Raw genomic sequence first — 16,796 nt, forward strand, 5'->3', positions numbered from 1 at the left:
AAATAACTTTTGCCATTTTGTCGTGTCTGTTAACTTTGTTCATGGTATCCATCATTGTACAGAAGTATTTAATTTTGTTGTATTCAGAGTCACCAATTTTTTTGCTTTATGGTCTGTACCTAAGAAAAACAGTCGTCACCATTAACCATCTGGGTCAAATAGACCTTTTTGCTATGTTTATATTTTGTTTTACTAATTTACAACAATAAGAATAAAACTATAATGAAAAACAACTTTATTAGAAATTTTAATTTGAATTTAAACATACTGAAAAATCACTTTGTATCAAGTAAATCTTGGTGCACAAACATCATAAAAGATGAAGGATATTGTTATGTGTCCTTTGAGCATAATGAAATGGTCCAAGTTCTTGTTGCAGAATATTGTATGGTGAAGTCCTTCAGTTGAACGACTTAACTGATGAGAATACCATGTTTCCCTTTTTTTTTCCCCTTAGAAATATATTGTCCAATTCATTGATTCTTGAATTTGAGAAAATTCATCTAGGATACTGTCATTTGAAGACTCAGGTTTCATTTATATAGTCAGTGTCACCATCGTCAGTTTTAGGTGCTGTTATCTCTTTGTATTTATTTTCTGATTTGTCTAATAATTATAAATTGTTTTCTGTCATTTTCTTCTCTTGATTATCTTAAGTGGAAAATGAAAATTTCTTAATTCTCAGCTGGAGTCAATGAAAGCTAAAATCAGACTCCAAAGATGGTTTCTTAGTCATTTATACATTTTTGAAAGATGATGGTGGTACTTTGGGCAAGGCAAGAAAACAACTAAAAGATCATAATTTATTTGACTATTGCATCGTTCTTTTAGGTCATTAAATCTGTGTTGTTTTTCTATTTCTACTATAATAAATTATCACTAAGTTGCTCAAAACAGTACAGGTTTATTATCTTACGGTTCTGTAGCATCAGAAGTCTGACACCGCTCTCATTGGGCTAAAATCAAGGTGTCTGCAAGGCTGCATTCCTTTCTGGGGGCGCTAGGGAAGAATCTTTTTGCCTTGCCTTTTCCAGCTTTGAGAGGCTGCCTGCATTCCTTGGGTGGTGGTTTCCTTCCTGCATCTTCAAAGGCAGCAATGTTGTATCTCTCTTACGGTTCTTTGGCAGTCACATGTTTTGGATCATAGCCTATTTTAAGTACTCATGTGATTAGATTGGGCCCACCCCAATTTGGATAACCTGGTATAATTTCCCCAACTCAAATTTCTTATCCTTAATCACATCTGCAAGTCCCTTTTGCCATGTAAAATAACATTCACAGATTCTGCTGTTTAGGGCATGGACATCACCGGGAGGCCAATATTTTGCCTATCATACCATCATTCTTCCATTTTCTTTTTATTTAATTTTTTAATTTTTTAATTTTTTTTAATGACAGAATATCCCAAAGCAAGCACACAGGTACACACACCTAAGAACACCAGCAAGAACACATTAACCACACTTTCTTTTGTTTTTTTGTTTTTTTTTTTTTTTTTTTTTTTTTTTTATGCGTTACGCGGGCCTCTCACTGTTGTGGCCTCTCCCGTTGCGGAGGACAGGCTCCGGACGCGCAGGCTCAGCGGCCATGGCTCACGGGCCCAGCCGCTCCGCGGCATGTGGGATCTTCCCAGACCGGGGCACGAACCCGTGTCCCCTGCATCGGCAGGCGGACTCTCAACCACTGCGCCACCAGGGAAGCCCTTTCTTTTGTTTTTAATTAATTTATTTGTTTATTTTTGGCTGCATTGGGTCTTCATTGCTGTGCACAGGCTTTCTCTACTTGTGGCGAGCGGGGACTACTCTTTGTTGCGGTGTGCGGGCTTCTCATTGCGGTGGCTTCTCTTGTTGCGGAGCACGGGCTCTAGGCGGACGGGCTTCAGAGGTTGTGGCACATGGGCTCAGTAGTTGTGGCTCACGGGCTCCAGAGCACAGACTCAGTAGTTGTGGCGCACAGGGTTAGTTGCTCCGCGGCATGTGGGATCTTCCCGGACCGGGGCACGAACCCGTGTCCCCTGCGTTGGCAGGCAGACTCTCAACCACTGTGCCACCAGGGAAGTCCCTCTTTTTATTTTAGTGGTTTTTCTTTGTATTAGCATAGTTGGGAATAATTGATGAACAGTGATAAGTAATGATGAGTTCCTAGGATGGTGTAATAACAAAATATAGGAAAAGTAAGATCAGTAAGATCCCATAATGTATTGTAGATTGATGAAAGGCCAGTGGACATCTGGTAATTAATTGCAAGCTAGAATGTGTTTTATTCTATTAAAAATAAATCTTAGTTTTATTCTATGGATTATCTCTAAGAAAGACTAAAAGTCCTGAAATATTAATTATTATAAACAGAATTACTTGAAAAAGAAGCTAAAACACTAAAATTGGGTCCAGTGGACTCTGATGGTATTCTAAAAGCTAAATACTTCTTCCCCACTCCTGAGGCACAAAGATATTCTACAGCTCCTTTTATTAATTGTACAGTTTTACTTTTATATTTACTCTTTAGTCCGAGGCCTTATCTTTTACATAGTATTGATAGAGATCGAGTTTTATTTTTCTCCATGTAGTAAACCAGTTTTCTCCACAATGCTTCTTAAATTATCCATATTTTCCCACTGACTTGTGCTGGCACCTGTATCATATATTAAGTTGCCATGTGTATATATCAATCTGTGTCTGAGATTTCTCTAATGTTCTGGTGGTCTCTCTGTGTTCTTGTGCCAGTATCACATAAAAAAGAATACAGTTGTATTTTGGTATGTCTTCTTTATATGGTATGGTAGAGCAAGTCTCTCCTTTAATCTTCTTTTGTAAGGTTGACCTAATTATTTATGGATCTTTATTCCCTCATATAAAATTTGAGCATCTCTTTATTTACTTGTTAGCATTTGGGGATTATTCTTCTATAATAACTTATTTGTATCTTTTTCCTTAAAAGATTCAAATGGAATTTTTATTCTGAATGCATTGAATTTATAGATTAATTTTGGGAGTACTGAAATCTGTAAGATTAGGTTGTCCCATCCAAGTACATGAAATGTCTTTCCATTTGTTCAGTTCTCTCTGTAGAGGTCTTAAGAATTCTTGGCTAGTTTTTATGAATCTGGGGGGCTTATTCCTGGATACTTTAAAGTTTTTGTGGCTGAAGTATTTTCTATTATATTTTCTAGTTGGCTATTGCTGACCTAGAGTTTTTAAAAATTTTTATAGGCTGGTCTTGTATGTAGCAGTCTTGCTTTTTGTCTCTTATTGGTTGTACTACTCTGTTGATTCTCTAGGTTTCTCTAAGACAAATAGTTATCTTCCCCCCATTTTTTTTTTTCATATTGGTCATGAGCTTCAGTACTATGTCTTGTTGAGAAGGAATCATCTAAAGTTTCTCCATTAAGTGTTGTGTTTGTTACAGGTTTTGTGTATATAACCATGACCAAATTACAGAAGAACTTTTCTGTTACTGGTTAGTTAAGAAGTTTGTTTTAAAAATAATAAGTATAACAAATTTTAAAAAAAGTTGAAGTTTGCATTGCTGTGATAAACCCTACTTGGTTATGATACACTATTTTATTTATTTATTCATTTTTGGCTGTGTTGGGTCTTCGTTGCTGCACATGGGCTTTTCTCTAGTTGTGGCGAGCAGGGGCTAATCTTCATTGCAGCGTGCGGGCTTTTCACTGTGGTGGCTTCTCTTGTTGTGGAGCATGGGCTCCAGGCGTGCAGGCTTCAGTAGTTGTGGCATGTGGGCTCAGTAGTTGTGGCTCGTGGGCTCTAGAGCACAGGCTCAGTAGTTGTGGTACATGGACTTAGTTGCTCTGCAGCATGTGGGATCTTCCTGGACCAGGGCTCGAACCCACGTCCCCTGCATTGGCAGGCAGATTCTTAACCACTGTGCCACCAGGGAAGTCCCTGATAACACTATTTTAAAAAATACTTTATTAGGGTACTTCCCTGGTGGTCCAGTGGTAGAGAATCTGCCTTCCAGTGTAGGGGACGCAGGTTTGATCTCTGGTCAGGGAACTAAGATCCCACATGCTGTGGGACAAATATGTCTGCGCACCACAACTACTGAGCTCACGCGCCTCAATGAGAGAGCCTGCATGCCACAAACTACAGAGCCCATGCGCTCTGGAGCATGCACACCACAACTAGAGAGAGAAAACCCTCACGCCACAACTAGAGAGAAGCCCATGCACTGCAACAATGTCCCGACGCAGCCAAAATAATAAAGATAAATAAATACTAAAAAATACTTTTGGATTTAATACATGACTAACTATTTTAGTTAGGATTTTTACATATATGCTTGTAAGAGAAATAGATGCACAGACCTGAAGAGTAATAATTTAGTGAGTTTTGACAAATGTGTACACTCGTAGTAATCCATGTTCCTTTTAAGGTACAGAACATTTTCATCACTCTACCTTGTCTGTTTTATAAAACAGTGTCACACTAGCTAGCCCCATAAAATGAACTGCTGCTTCTTTCACTATTTTCAGTTATTTCAACATCCTGTATGTGGTACAAAATGTTCATGGGAAGATGAGTAGACATTTACCTGTAAAACTGTCTTGGCCTGGGGTTTTTTGCAAGGAAGGTCTTTCACTACCATTTAAATTTCTTTAATATTACTTAGTTTATTAATCTATTTCAATTAAGCTTTTCAAACTTATTAGTGTATGGTTATAACACTTTAAAAAATCTCCTTTGTTATTTCATTTCTGTTTATTCTTTCAGTTCTCCTTTTCTGTTCATTCTTGCCAGAGCTCTGACTAATCAAAGAAACAGATATTGGTTTTAATCTATTTCACTTTTTATCCCCCATTGATTTCTATCATCATAATTTACTTGTTACTTTGGATTTGCTTCGTGGCTGTTCTTCCAGCTATTGAGTTGAATGAATCAGATTATTTATTTATTTATATAAAGACAGAATTAACATATGATAAAATGTATTGATTTTAAGTGTTTGGTTATGAGAGCCCCCCCATGGTTTTTATTAAGTTATGTATAATTTACATAAGGTAAAATTCACCCCTTTTTATCATATAGTTCTGCTATAAGTTTTGTGAATGTATACAATTGTGTAACTCCCACCACAATTAAGATACAAAATAGTTCCCAAAATACTCCCCAGTGTCCTTTTGCACTCTACCCCTTTAGGTTGCCTCTGGCAACCACTGATCTGTTTTCTGTTTTTATAGTTTTGCCTTTGCAAGCATGTCATATAAATGGGGTAAGTATTGTAAATATGTAGCCTTTTGAGTCTGACTTTTTATAAGTTAGCTTAATGCATTTCTTTGAGATTCATTCATGTTGTTGTAATGTTACCAATAGTTACTTTTTATTATTTAATAGTATCTTATTGTATAAAATATACAATTTAAAAAAATTTTTTACTGAAATATAGTTGACTTACAATGTTGTATTTCAGATGTACAGCAGATTCAGTTATACATACATATATATGTATAATATATTCTTTTTTAGATTCTTTTCTATTATGTTGTTATAAGATATTGAGTACAGTTTCCTGTGCTATACAATAGGTCCTTGTTGATTATCTATTTTTTATATAGTAGTGTGTAAAAGTATACCACAGTTCTTTTTAATCCATTTCTTCTAGATAAGGAACATTTAGGTTACTTTCAATATTTTAAGAATTACAGATAAAGCTACTATAAACATTTGTATATTCCTTCCTCTTAGATTATTAGTTATTTTGAGCTATTCTTTTGTTACAGACTTAAAATTTATTGCATTACATTTTCAAAATATAGTTCATATGGCATCAATCCTGAAATGTGCCCTGTTTTATAAACATTTCATATCTAATAGCTCCTAATTGTATTTAACTGTGATTATTGATGTATAAATTTCAGCTTTATGCATTTCAGCTTGTAGTTTATCAGTTTTTGCTTGATGTATTTTGAGGCTATATTTTTACATGCATATATCTTCTTTTTGTTTCATGACTATATAATTTTTTTAAATACTTGTTTTTTTCAAATTTTAAGAATACTATCCTCAACTTTCTTTTGGTTCATGTTAGGTATATGTTTTTCTATTCTTTAATTTTTATTGTTTTAAAGTGTTTTTCTTGTAGGCAATATGTCAACATTTTTGATGGAATATGAGCATTTTTATCTCTTAAATGGTGGGTTTAGTCCATTATACTTAAGATTATTTTTATTTTCTGACTTGGTTCTGCCATCTATTGGCTGATATCTTCTAATCTTACTTGACTTTTATTCCCTTCTACTCGTTGCTTTCCATTGGACAAATGGAGTTTTTCCTGATGTTTTAAAGTTACATATTCTAGTTTTGGTTTTATGATGACACTCTATACCCATTTTTTTATTTCTGTTCTCTCAAACTGATATTTATGCATTCCTGCAGGGTCTCCCCTCCTATCCCCGGTTTTGTTTGTTTGTTTTGTTTTGTTTTGTTTTTTTGTGGTACGCGGGCCTCTCCTGTTGCGGAGCACAGGCTCTGGACGCACAGGCTCAGCGGCCATGGCTCACGGGCCCAGCTGCTCCGCGGCATGTGGGATCTTCCCAGACCGGAGCATGAACCCATGTCCCCTGCATCGGCAGGCGGACTCTCAACCACTGCGCCACCAGGGAAGCCCTTTTGTTTGTTTTTTAAACAACATTTTACTTTGAAAAAAATACTGTACCTTTAAAAAAATTGGAAATATTTTACAAAGAATACTAGTATACTCTATCTAGATTTAAGAAAGATAAATATTTTTGCCAATTTTATGCTTATGTATACATACACATCTCTACCATCTCTCACTGTGGTCTCTGTGCTGAATGTGAACAGACCTTTTCAAAGAGCCCTGCTTCATTTTAGTGGGGAATGGTACTTAGGAACCAAGCTAGGTATGCTTATTGTTATGTGGCAGTCTCTTAGAAGAATGTTACCTAATGTAGAAGGAATATAGAATCAGAAAATCAATACAGTATTTCCTAGTATAATTATTGATTAAGGTAAGGATCATCAATGGATGCTAAAACCATTTAGTAAAATGTTTTGGAGAACAGTGTTTTACAAGGTCTCAAAGTTTCACTCTATAGATTAGTTATTAATTATAAAAGAGAAAATATGCCTTTAAAAAGGAGAGATTTGTTGGTTACCACCATAATAGGTAAGGTCAAGCTTTGCATTGGCAGTGTCACAGAGAGCCTGACATTATATGTATCCTGAGGGTGATGCAATAGGAAGAACACTCATCACCTGTAGTTTTCATGCTGGAAATGTTTGATTTGAATTTAATCATGAGGAAATACTCCTGGGACATCCTGCTGGCCTGGACTCTTTAAAAGTATTCAGTGCCATGAAGAACAAAGGGAAGCAGAGGGACTGTTCTAGGTTGGATGAGACGAAAGAGACTTAGTAGCCAAATGCAATGTGTGAATCCGTGGGTTCTAATTTGCTCCTGGATTGGGAGAAAAACAGTTTTAAATGACATTTTTGAGACAACAGGGGAAATTTGAGTATGGACTGTATGTTGGATGATGATCTTGAATTAATGTTGGTTTTACTGTTCTTTGGGGGGTAAGCTTGTATTTTAAAAATATTCATTTAAATTTAAAAACAAGTGTAGGCCCGTGCGCAGCACCGATGACCCAACACAGCCATAAATAAATAAATAAATAAATAACGGTAAAGCTTACAGAATGTAATGTAGTGGTGAGCAATGACTCTTACAGTGTTTTTATTTAAATTGATGGTGATAATGTGCCTGTGAAATGCAGTATTAATAGGGGCAGACTTTAATAATAGTGACACCGGGAGTTTGTAATGTGGAAATAAAAGCATTTGAAGGATCATATTTCTGATAGTGATCATGTTCTGGGAGAAGAGAAACAGTGAAGAAAGGTAAGAAAATCATCTAGGACTACAGAATAATTCATTAATTTGTCTATAGAGAAGAATAGGGTTATATGTTTGCTAAAAGTAGGAAAGTAATAAGCACAAGCAACAGAGATACTGTACATAGAACTTTTACTGTGATAGGGTATAGGAGGAGGAACAAAAAGAAATTTAGTCTAATAAAAGTGAGGAAGAGAGAAAGAGCGAACAAAAATATTCTATTTTTACCTGCGATTATATAATATGGAAGAAATAAAGCCAAGTATATATTATGATAATAAATGAGAATCCATCTTTAGGCTTTTGACAGGAAACATCCCCCCAAAATGACAAAGATTGGAAGTAACTGGAAAGAAAATAGTTCCGATAATCATAAAGTAAAAGAAAGTAGAATTAAATACAAATTTGAGATCAGTTTCTCCCCAACTTCAGACCCTTCCAAAGACTTCCCATCACATTTAAAATAAAATTCAATGCTCTAAGTAGACCGTCTGATCTAGTTCTAGACTACCCTATTCAACTAATAACTGTCCCACTACTGCACCCACACTGGTTTATTTGCCATTTGCCTCAAACACACTTCTCTCTCACTGTATTCAAGCTTCTGCTCAAATGTCATCTCTTTACAGTAGCATTCTTTGACTGCTCTATGTATAGGTATGATACCTATACCACTCCCCTTTCTCTACTTAGTTTTTTTAAAGTACTTATTGGTTCCTTTTATATTACTAAATATTTATATGTTTGTTTATTGTCTGTTTCCCTTCCTATAACGTAAACTTCATGAGCACTTGGACCTAAGTGTTTTTTTTTTCTCACTGCTATATCCCTAGCATCTACAACAATACTAAGGCCCTCAATAATTATTTTTGAATGCATGAATGAGTATCAAATGAAACAGTCTTTAAAACCAAAAGCCTGAATGAAACAAAGGTAGATACTTTTTAAGGACTAAGCATCCATAAAAGATATGACAGTTACAAACTTTTATATAGCAAACAGTTCTAAAAATACATGGTAAATTTATTAAAATACAGCTATATTGAGGGATTTTAATATAATTCTTCTGGATTTTGACTGTTCAAACATATATAAAAGAGCAAGGCTATACAGGATTTGCACAATATGATTATAAGCTTGATTTGATAGATACACACAATCAATACTCTTTATTCAACTTATTTGTAACTTCAAAACCAATACTTACATTGCTTTTGCTGGTCATTCTCGGGCCTGTGCATATGCAGAGTGGTGAAAAATTTGAGTCACCTGAGGCTGAATAAAGTGACACTCTGCCTGCATTTTCAGCTCTCATACTGTAAACAAGTATTCTTTGCTCAGTTTACTTAATGCCATGTTTTTCACATTTTTGTGCTTCTTGTTGGTAGTTCTACTGTTTAAAATAGCCCCTCAGGGTAGTAGTCAAGTGTTATCTAGGGTTCTAAGCACAAGAAGACTGCGATGTGCCTTAGGGGGAAAATATGCTTGTTAGATTAGCTTCATTCAGGCATGAGTTACAGTGTTGTTGGCCATGAATTCAATGTGAATGAATTGACAGTACATATTAAACAAGGGGTCTTTAAACAGAAACACACTTTTATATAAAACAATGTTATGGGGACTTTCTTGGTGGTCCAGTGGCTGAGAATCTGCCTTCCAATGCAGGGGACGTGGGTTTGATCCCTGGTCAGGGGAACTAAGATCCCACATGCTGCGCGGCAACTAAGCCTGTGGGCCACAACTAGACAGCCCGCACGCCGCAACTAGAGAGAAGCCCACAATGGAGACCCAGCACAGCCAAGATATATATATATATATATATATATATATATATATATATATAAAAACAAGACAATGTTATGTGTTGATCGGTTGATGAACTTGTGACGAGAAGCTTGCAGGAACCTAATCCTGTATTTCCCTTAACATCAAGGATTCACCATTTGCTAATTCAGTGTTCACAGCTGATAACAAAAATTGGAAGAGAAAGAATTGTTATTCTATCATATGCCACTTTTTTTTCTTATCCCAAGCCTACTTCACCTGTTAATTTTACTTGCCACAGATCCTTGTGGCATGAGTTTGTGGCTCTGTTGCAGGAATACAGATAGGAGGTAAAGGTAAATGTTATAAATTGTACTGCTGTAAAGTTAGTGTAGCTAACATGTTGGGAGAAGGAGGAAATGTAAAGATTTATTTTATTTTACATATTAAGGAGTCATACACAGTTTAAAGAAAAAAAAAGTTTGTTCATTATTTGAAGTGAAAGTAACTGAAGATTTGAAAATAAAAACATCAGGAAGAAGGGGAAGTTGTGATGCCAGTGAGCTAAATTCTTCATCTTTTATGGAAGGGTCAATAAAGAATTATTGAAATGTAGTACATCCAGTGGAATACTCTGCACCTGTTTGAAAGAAAGGAAGTAGCAAAGGAAAAGGGGAATGAAGAAGCTATGTATTGATTTGGAATTTTTCCAACATAAAGAGAAAAGAAAGCGATGTGGGACGGTCTGCATAACGTTATCTTTTGAGTAAGAAGGGAGGAATCAATGAACGTATATTTAATTTGTTAGTGTAGACATACAGCCTTAGAAAGATGATAAGAAATGAACTGAAGTAGTTTGTTTTTATTACCTATTGAAAATTTTAATTAAAAACAATTTTTTTAAAAAGTTGTTGCCTCTTGGACTTTCCCTGGTGGCGCAGTGGTTAAGAATCCACCTGCCAACACAAGGGACATGGGTTCGAGCCCTGGTTTGGGAGGATCCCACATGCTGCAGAGCAGCTAAGCCCGTGTGCCACAGCTACTGAGCCTGTGCTCTAGAGCCTGACCACAACTACTGAGCTTGAGTGCCACAACTACTGAAGCCCATGTGCCTAGAGCCTGTGCTCCACAACAAAGAGAAGCCACCACAATAAGAAGCCCACGCGCTGCAAGGAAGAATAGCCCCCACTTGCTGCAACTAGAGAAAGCCCGTGCTCAGCAATGAAGACCCAACGCAGCCAAAAATAAGAAATTAATTAATTAATTAAGTTAAATTAAAAAAAAATTGTTGCCTCTGAATAGTAGGACTAATGCAGGAGGGAAATATTTATATTTCTGTAATGAAATTTTTTCTATGTGCCTGTGTTGCTTTTATATTTTAAAAAATGTCTCATGAATGTCTGCAAAAACAACAGCTCTATTCTCACCTTGAAGGCTTCAAAAGTCTGTGTGTGCTTGCATGTGCACATACTGTATGTCTGAATGTATAAATGATTATGTACTATATTTTGTCACACTCACCCCCAACTGTGCTCCCTTTTCCTCAATAACTTGAAACTTTTTGTATTGAGATATAATTCACATACCATAAAATTGACCCTTTTAAGGTGTACTTTTCAGTGGTTTCTGGTATATCACAAAGCTGTGCAGCTATCACCACTAAGTCCAGAATATTTTTATCACCCCAAAAAGAAATCTTATAAACATTCACAGCAGCTCCTCATTCCCCTGCTTTCCTACCCTACACTTCATCCACTGGCAACCACTAGTCTACTTTCTGTCTCTATGGATTTTTCTCTTCTGAACATTTCATATAAATGGAATAATAGTACATAGCATTTTGTGTCTGGCTTTTTTCACCTGGCATAATATTTTCAAGGTTCATGAATGTTGTATGTATTAATACTTCATTTCTTTTTATAACTGAATGTTTCATTGTATTGATGTGTGTCACATTTTTTATATCCATCAATTGGTGGACATTTGGGTTGTTTCCATTTTTGACATGAATAATGCTGCTGTGAACACTCTGATACAAGTTTTTGTGTAGACATATGTTTTCAGTTCTCTTAGTTATCTACCAAGGAGTAGAATTATATCACTGTGATATTGACACAGGAAAGAAAAATAGACCAGTGGAACAGAATAGACTTCAGCAGCAGAGCCGTTCATATATAGTAACTTGATATATGACAAAGGTGACACAGCAGTGCGGTGTGGAAAGGGTCGTCTTTTATAATAGATGATGCTGGATCAATTGGATATCCACATGGGGAAAAAACAACAACTCGACCTTCATTTCTTGCCATGATAGAAAAATCAATTCCAAGTGACTGTAGATCTAAATGTGAAAAATAATGAAGCTTTAATAAGAACAATGACAGATTTCATAAATAGGTCACAAAAGGCTCTAGCCATAAAGGAAACCATTTGATAAATGAAACTGTGTTCAAATGATACCAATGTATGAGTGAAAGGCCAAGTCATAGAGGATTCATACCAAGGATATGTAAAGAATTCCTACAGATCAAGAAGGAAAAGACATACAATCCATGGTCAGAGTTTTAAAAGTCAACTTGTCCTACCAAGCCTATAATGAAAATTAGTAGAAGCATGCCCCATTCTTTTAACCCTACATTTATTCTTCATAGAGGCAGTCCTTCTCACCTGTAGCTTTTTATTTATTATACTATATATGTTTTGTTTTATTTATGTCTGTATTTCTAAGTAAGACTATTATAGTTCTTTGTCTTTTTTTCTTTTTTTTCAGTTTTAGATATTTATTGACTTCCTGTTATAGAAGATGAGTTGTTAACTCTTAAATGATCCAACCCTCTACCCCTGTAGAAATACTCAAACTTCCCTGACCCTATCCTGATTTAGAAATATTTTAGTTTTGGGTTAGGTCATTATTTCATTGTTTATGTTATGACTAAATTTTATTCACAGCTGTGAGAGTCCATGATTACGTTTCTTCTTTTTTACAACTTTTTGTTTTTCCTAGAGTTGATTTATTTATTTAGTTTGTTAGTGTTCAGTGTAAGCATCCATATAATCTCCAGCAGAGGTGTGTAAACCTCTCATTTTCAAATATAAATTTATTTATTTTATTCTTATATTTCTGTAGACATACCCCTGAAATCTTCCATTCTTCCATTCTTACCTAGGCTAGTTACTCTCTGTTTCTTCTGGGTGCCTGTCATCCTGGAATCCCTCTTCTTTATCATCATGGAAATTCCTTTTGTGTCTGTCCCATGTTTGAGCTCCTGTTTCTTGTATGCCATATTTTCCTCTTTCTTGGTTTATTCTTTTGTTTTGGTGGAGCAGATTCTCTAGTCACTTCCTGAGAAAAGGTAAATGGGTAGTCAGATTTTTGAGACCTTGCATATTCTCCTCTTCCCACTTGGTTGTTAGTTTGGGTGTAGAATTCTAGGTTGGAAATCCTTTTTTTTTTTTTTTTTTTGCGGTACACGGGCCTCTTACTGTTGTAGCCTCTCTCGTTGCGGAGCACAGGCTCTGGACGCGCAAGCTCAGCAGCCGTGGCTCACGGGCCCCGCTGCTCTGCGGCATGTGGGATCTTCCCGGACTGGGGCACGAACCTGTGTCCCCTGCATTGGCAGGCGGATTCCCAACCACTGCGCCACCAGGGAAGCCCTGGAAATCATTTTAACAGAATTTTGAAGGCATTGTTCCATTGCTTTCTAGCTTCCAGTGTTACTCCTGAGCACTCCAGTGCCATTCTCATTCCTGATCCTTTGTAGGTATTCCTGTTTAGTCTTCTTTAGAAGCTTCAAATCCTTGGCATTTCAATTTGTTTGTTATAATGTGCCCTGGTATGGATCTTCATTGAAACAGTGTGCTTGGTTCAAAAGTGTGTCCTTCCAATCCAAAAACTGTTTTCCAGTTCCTTTTTTTTTAACATCTTTATTGGAGTATAATTGCTTTACGATGTTGTGTTAGTTTCTGCTGTATAATAAAGTGAATCAGCTATATGTATACATATATCCCCATATCCCCCCCCTCTTGCATCTCCATCCCAACCCTCTAGGTGGTCTCAGAGCACCGAGCTGATCTCCCTGTGCAATGCAGCTGCTTCCCACTAGCTATCTTTTTTACATTTGGTAGTGTATATATATGTCAATGCTACTCTCTCACTTCTTGAAAAGTCTTGAATTATTTCTTTGATAATTTTAGCTGATTAATTTTCTCTTTTTTTTCTGGAACTCTCATTTGGAGCAGTACCTCTTGGACTGATTCTCTAGTTTTCTTTTTTTGAGGTTTTTTTGGTCTCTTTCTGGGAAGATTTCTTCAACTTTATCTTTGAATTCATCCTTTTTTTTTTTTCCTGTGTGTTTCAGCTATCATATTTTTAATTTCCAGGTGGTTGTTTTTTTGGGGGAGGGGGGTGGTTCTTTTTCTTTAATTACAAAAAATGTTATTCATTTATTTATTTTTTGGCTGCACTGCACAGCATGCAGGATCTTTGTTCCCCAACCAGCAGTGGAAGTGTGGAGTCTTAGCCACTGGACCAGAAGGAAAAGTCCCCTTGGGTTGTTCTTGAAATGTTTCATTTTCGTAGTTGGCTGTCACTAGGATATTAGTAATAGTTCTATGTGAATTTTTTTCCTGCTCCCTGGATTGTCTTTTTCTTATGGGTTTTTAAAAAATATTTGTTTATATTTTTCAGACATTTGGTGATACTGGGCTTTGCATTTCTATGCTTTAGGCACTGAAACACTTATTGGAAGTATTGTTTGAGTAGGCAGGACTTATTACAGTAGGATGACTTGGCTGGGTCATTTTTCTGAGAGATTTTTGATTCTTGGTGTCTGTAAGTCTTGTCTCTTGAGATGGTTTATTTTCCTAGAGAGAAATTCTGTACTCTCCAGCCTGTAGAGTTTACGTTTGGCTGCTGACTTTCCAGAATTTAGCACAGGAAGGTGCTGAGTCTCTTCATTTAGTGTGTAGACATGCACTTAATGTCTTCTCTTTCCTCAGCTGTGCCTTATGTGTCTCAATCCAGAGTTCTTCTGGCTCACCTTTTCCAGAGATGAAATCTGACCTCCAATATCTATTATGACAAGCTAGCCATCAGTCATATCCTTTTTTGTTCTCATGAATGTAGTATGTTATCTTTCTCTGGCTGCTTTCAAGATTCTTTTCTTTTTTAAAAACATAAAATTTTAAATGAGGTATAGGTGAGTTACATGTAAGATTAGATTACATGTAAGATTAGATTATATGTGTATAGCATAATGATTCCATATTTGTATATGTTGCAAAGTGATTACCGCAGCCTAGTTAACATCCATACTTGGTTACAGTTTTTTTCCTTGTGATGAGTTTTAAAGTTTGCTCTCTCAGCAATTTCCAAATATGCAAATACAGTATTATTAACTATCGTTGCCATGCTGTTACATCCTCAAGACTTATTTATTTTATAACTGGAAGTTTGTACCTGTTGACCCCTTTTATCCATTTCTCCCCTCTACCCACCCCCCCAACCCCCCCTCTGCTGGCAGCCACCAGTCTCTTCTCTGTATCCGTGAGCTTGGGGTTTTTTCTGTTTGTTGTTTTTGAAGATTCCACAAATAAGTGAGATCAGAAGGTATTTGTCTTTCTTTGACTTATTTCACTTAGCATAATGTCCTCTAGGACCATCCATGTCGTTGAAAATGGCAAGGTTTCCCTTTTTTAATGGCTGAATAGTATTCATATATATATATATATATACACACGCACACACACACACACACACACACACACACACACACACACCACATTTTCTTTATCCATTCATCAATTGATGGACACTTAGGTTGCTTCCATGTCTTGGCTATTGTAAATAATGCTGCAGTGAACATTGGGGTGCAGATATCATTTTTCCCATTGTTTTTTGTTCTTTTTTAACATCTTTATTGGAGTATAATTGCTTTACAATGATGTGTTAGTTTCTGCTTTATAACAAAGTGAATCAGTTATACATATACATATGTTCCCATATCTCTTCCCTCTTGCCTCTCCCTCCCTCCCACCCTCCCTTTCCCATCCCCCTAGGTGGTCACAAAGCACTGAGCTGATCTCCCTGTGCTATGCGGCTGCTTCCCATTAGCTATCTATTTTACGTTTGGTAGTGTATATATGTCCACGACACTGTCTCACTTTGTCACAGCTTACCCTTCCCCCTCCCCATATCCTCAAGTCCGTTCTCTAGTAGGTCTGTGTCTTTATTCCCGTCTTGCCCCTAGGTTCTTCATGACCTTTTTTTTTTTTTCCTTAGATTCCATATATATGTGTTAGCGTACGGTATCTGTTTTTCTCTTTCTGACTTACTTCACTCTGTATGACAGACTCTAGGTCCATCCACCTCACTACAAATAACTCAATTTCGTTTCTTTTTATGGCTGGGTAATATTCCATTGTATATATGTGCCACATCTTCTTTATCCATTCATCTGTTGATGAACACTTAGGTTGCTTCCATATCCTGGCTATTGTAAATAGAGCTGCAATGAACATTTTGGTACATGACTCTTTTTGAATTACGGTTTTCTCAGGGTATATGCCCAGTAGTGGGATTGCTGGGTCGTATGGTAGTTCTATTTGTAGTTTTTTAAGGAACCTCCATACTGTTCTCCATAGTGGCTGTATCAATTTACATTCCCACCAACAGTGCAAGACTGTTCTCTTTTCTCCACACCCTCTCCAGCATTTATTGTTTCTAGATTTTTAAATGATGGCCATTCTGACTGGTGTGAGATGACATCTCATTGTAGTTTTGATTTGCGTTTCTCTAATGATTAGTGATGTTGAGCATTCTTTCATGTGTTCGTTGGCACTCTGTATATCTTCTTTGGAGAAATGTCTATTTAGGTCTTCTGCCCATTTTTGGATTGGGTTGTTTGTTTTTTTTAATTGAGCTGCATGAGCTGCTTGTAAATTTTGGAGATTAATCCTTTGTCAGTTGCTTCATTTGCAAATATTTTCTCCCATTCTGAAGGTTGTCTTTTGGTCTTGTTTATGGTTGCGGATATCGTTTTTAGTTACTCTTCTTGTTTTCTTCAGATAAATACTTGGAAATGGAAATGCTGGATCATATGGTAGTTCCATTTTGAATTTTTTGAGGAAACTGCACACTGTTTTCTATAGTGGCTGCAC

General features: G+C 36.4%; 1 protein-coding gene across 1 annotated transcript in view; it reads left to right on the forward strand.

Annotated features, from left to right (window-relative positions):
- The window catches only part of TLK1 (tousled like kinase 1), a 151,302-nt gene that overhangs the window by 46,540 nt on the left and 87,966 nt on the right, over positions 1-16,796 (forward strand). The window lies entirely within an intron of this gene.

This window comes from Phocoena sinus, chromosome 7 (assembly GCF_008692025.1).
Source record: "Phocoena sinus isolate mPhoSin1 chromosome 7, mPhoSin1.pri, whole genome shotgun sequence".
NCBI lineage: Eukaryota > Metazoa > Chordata > Mammalia > Artiodactyla > Phocoenidae > Phocoena > Phocoena sinus.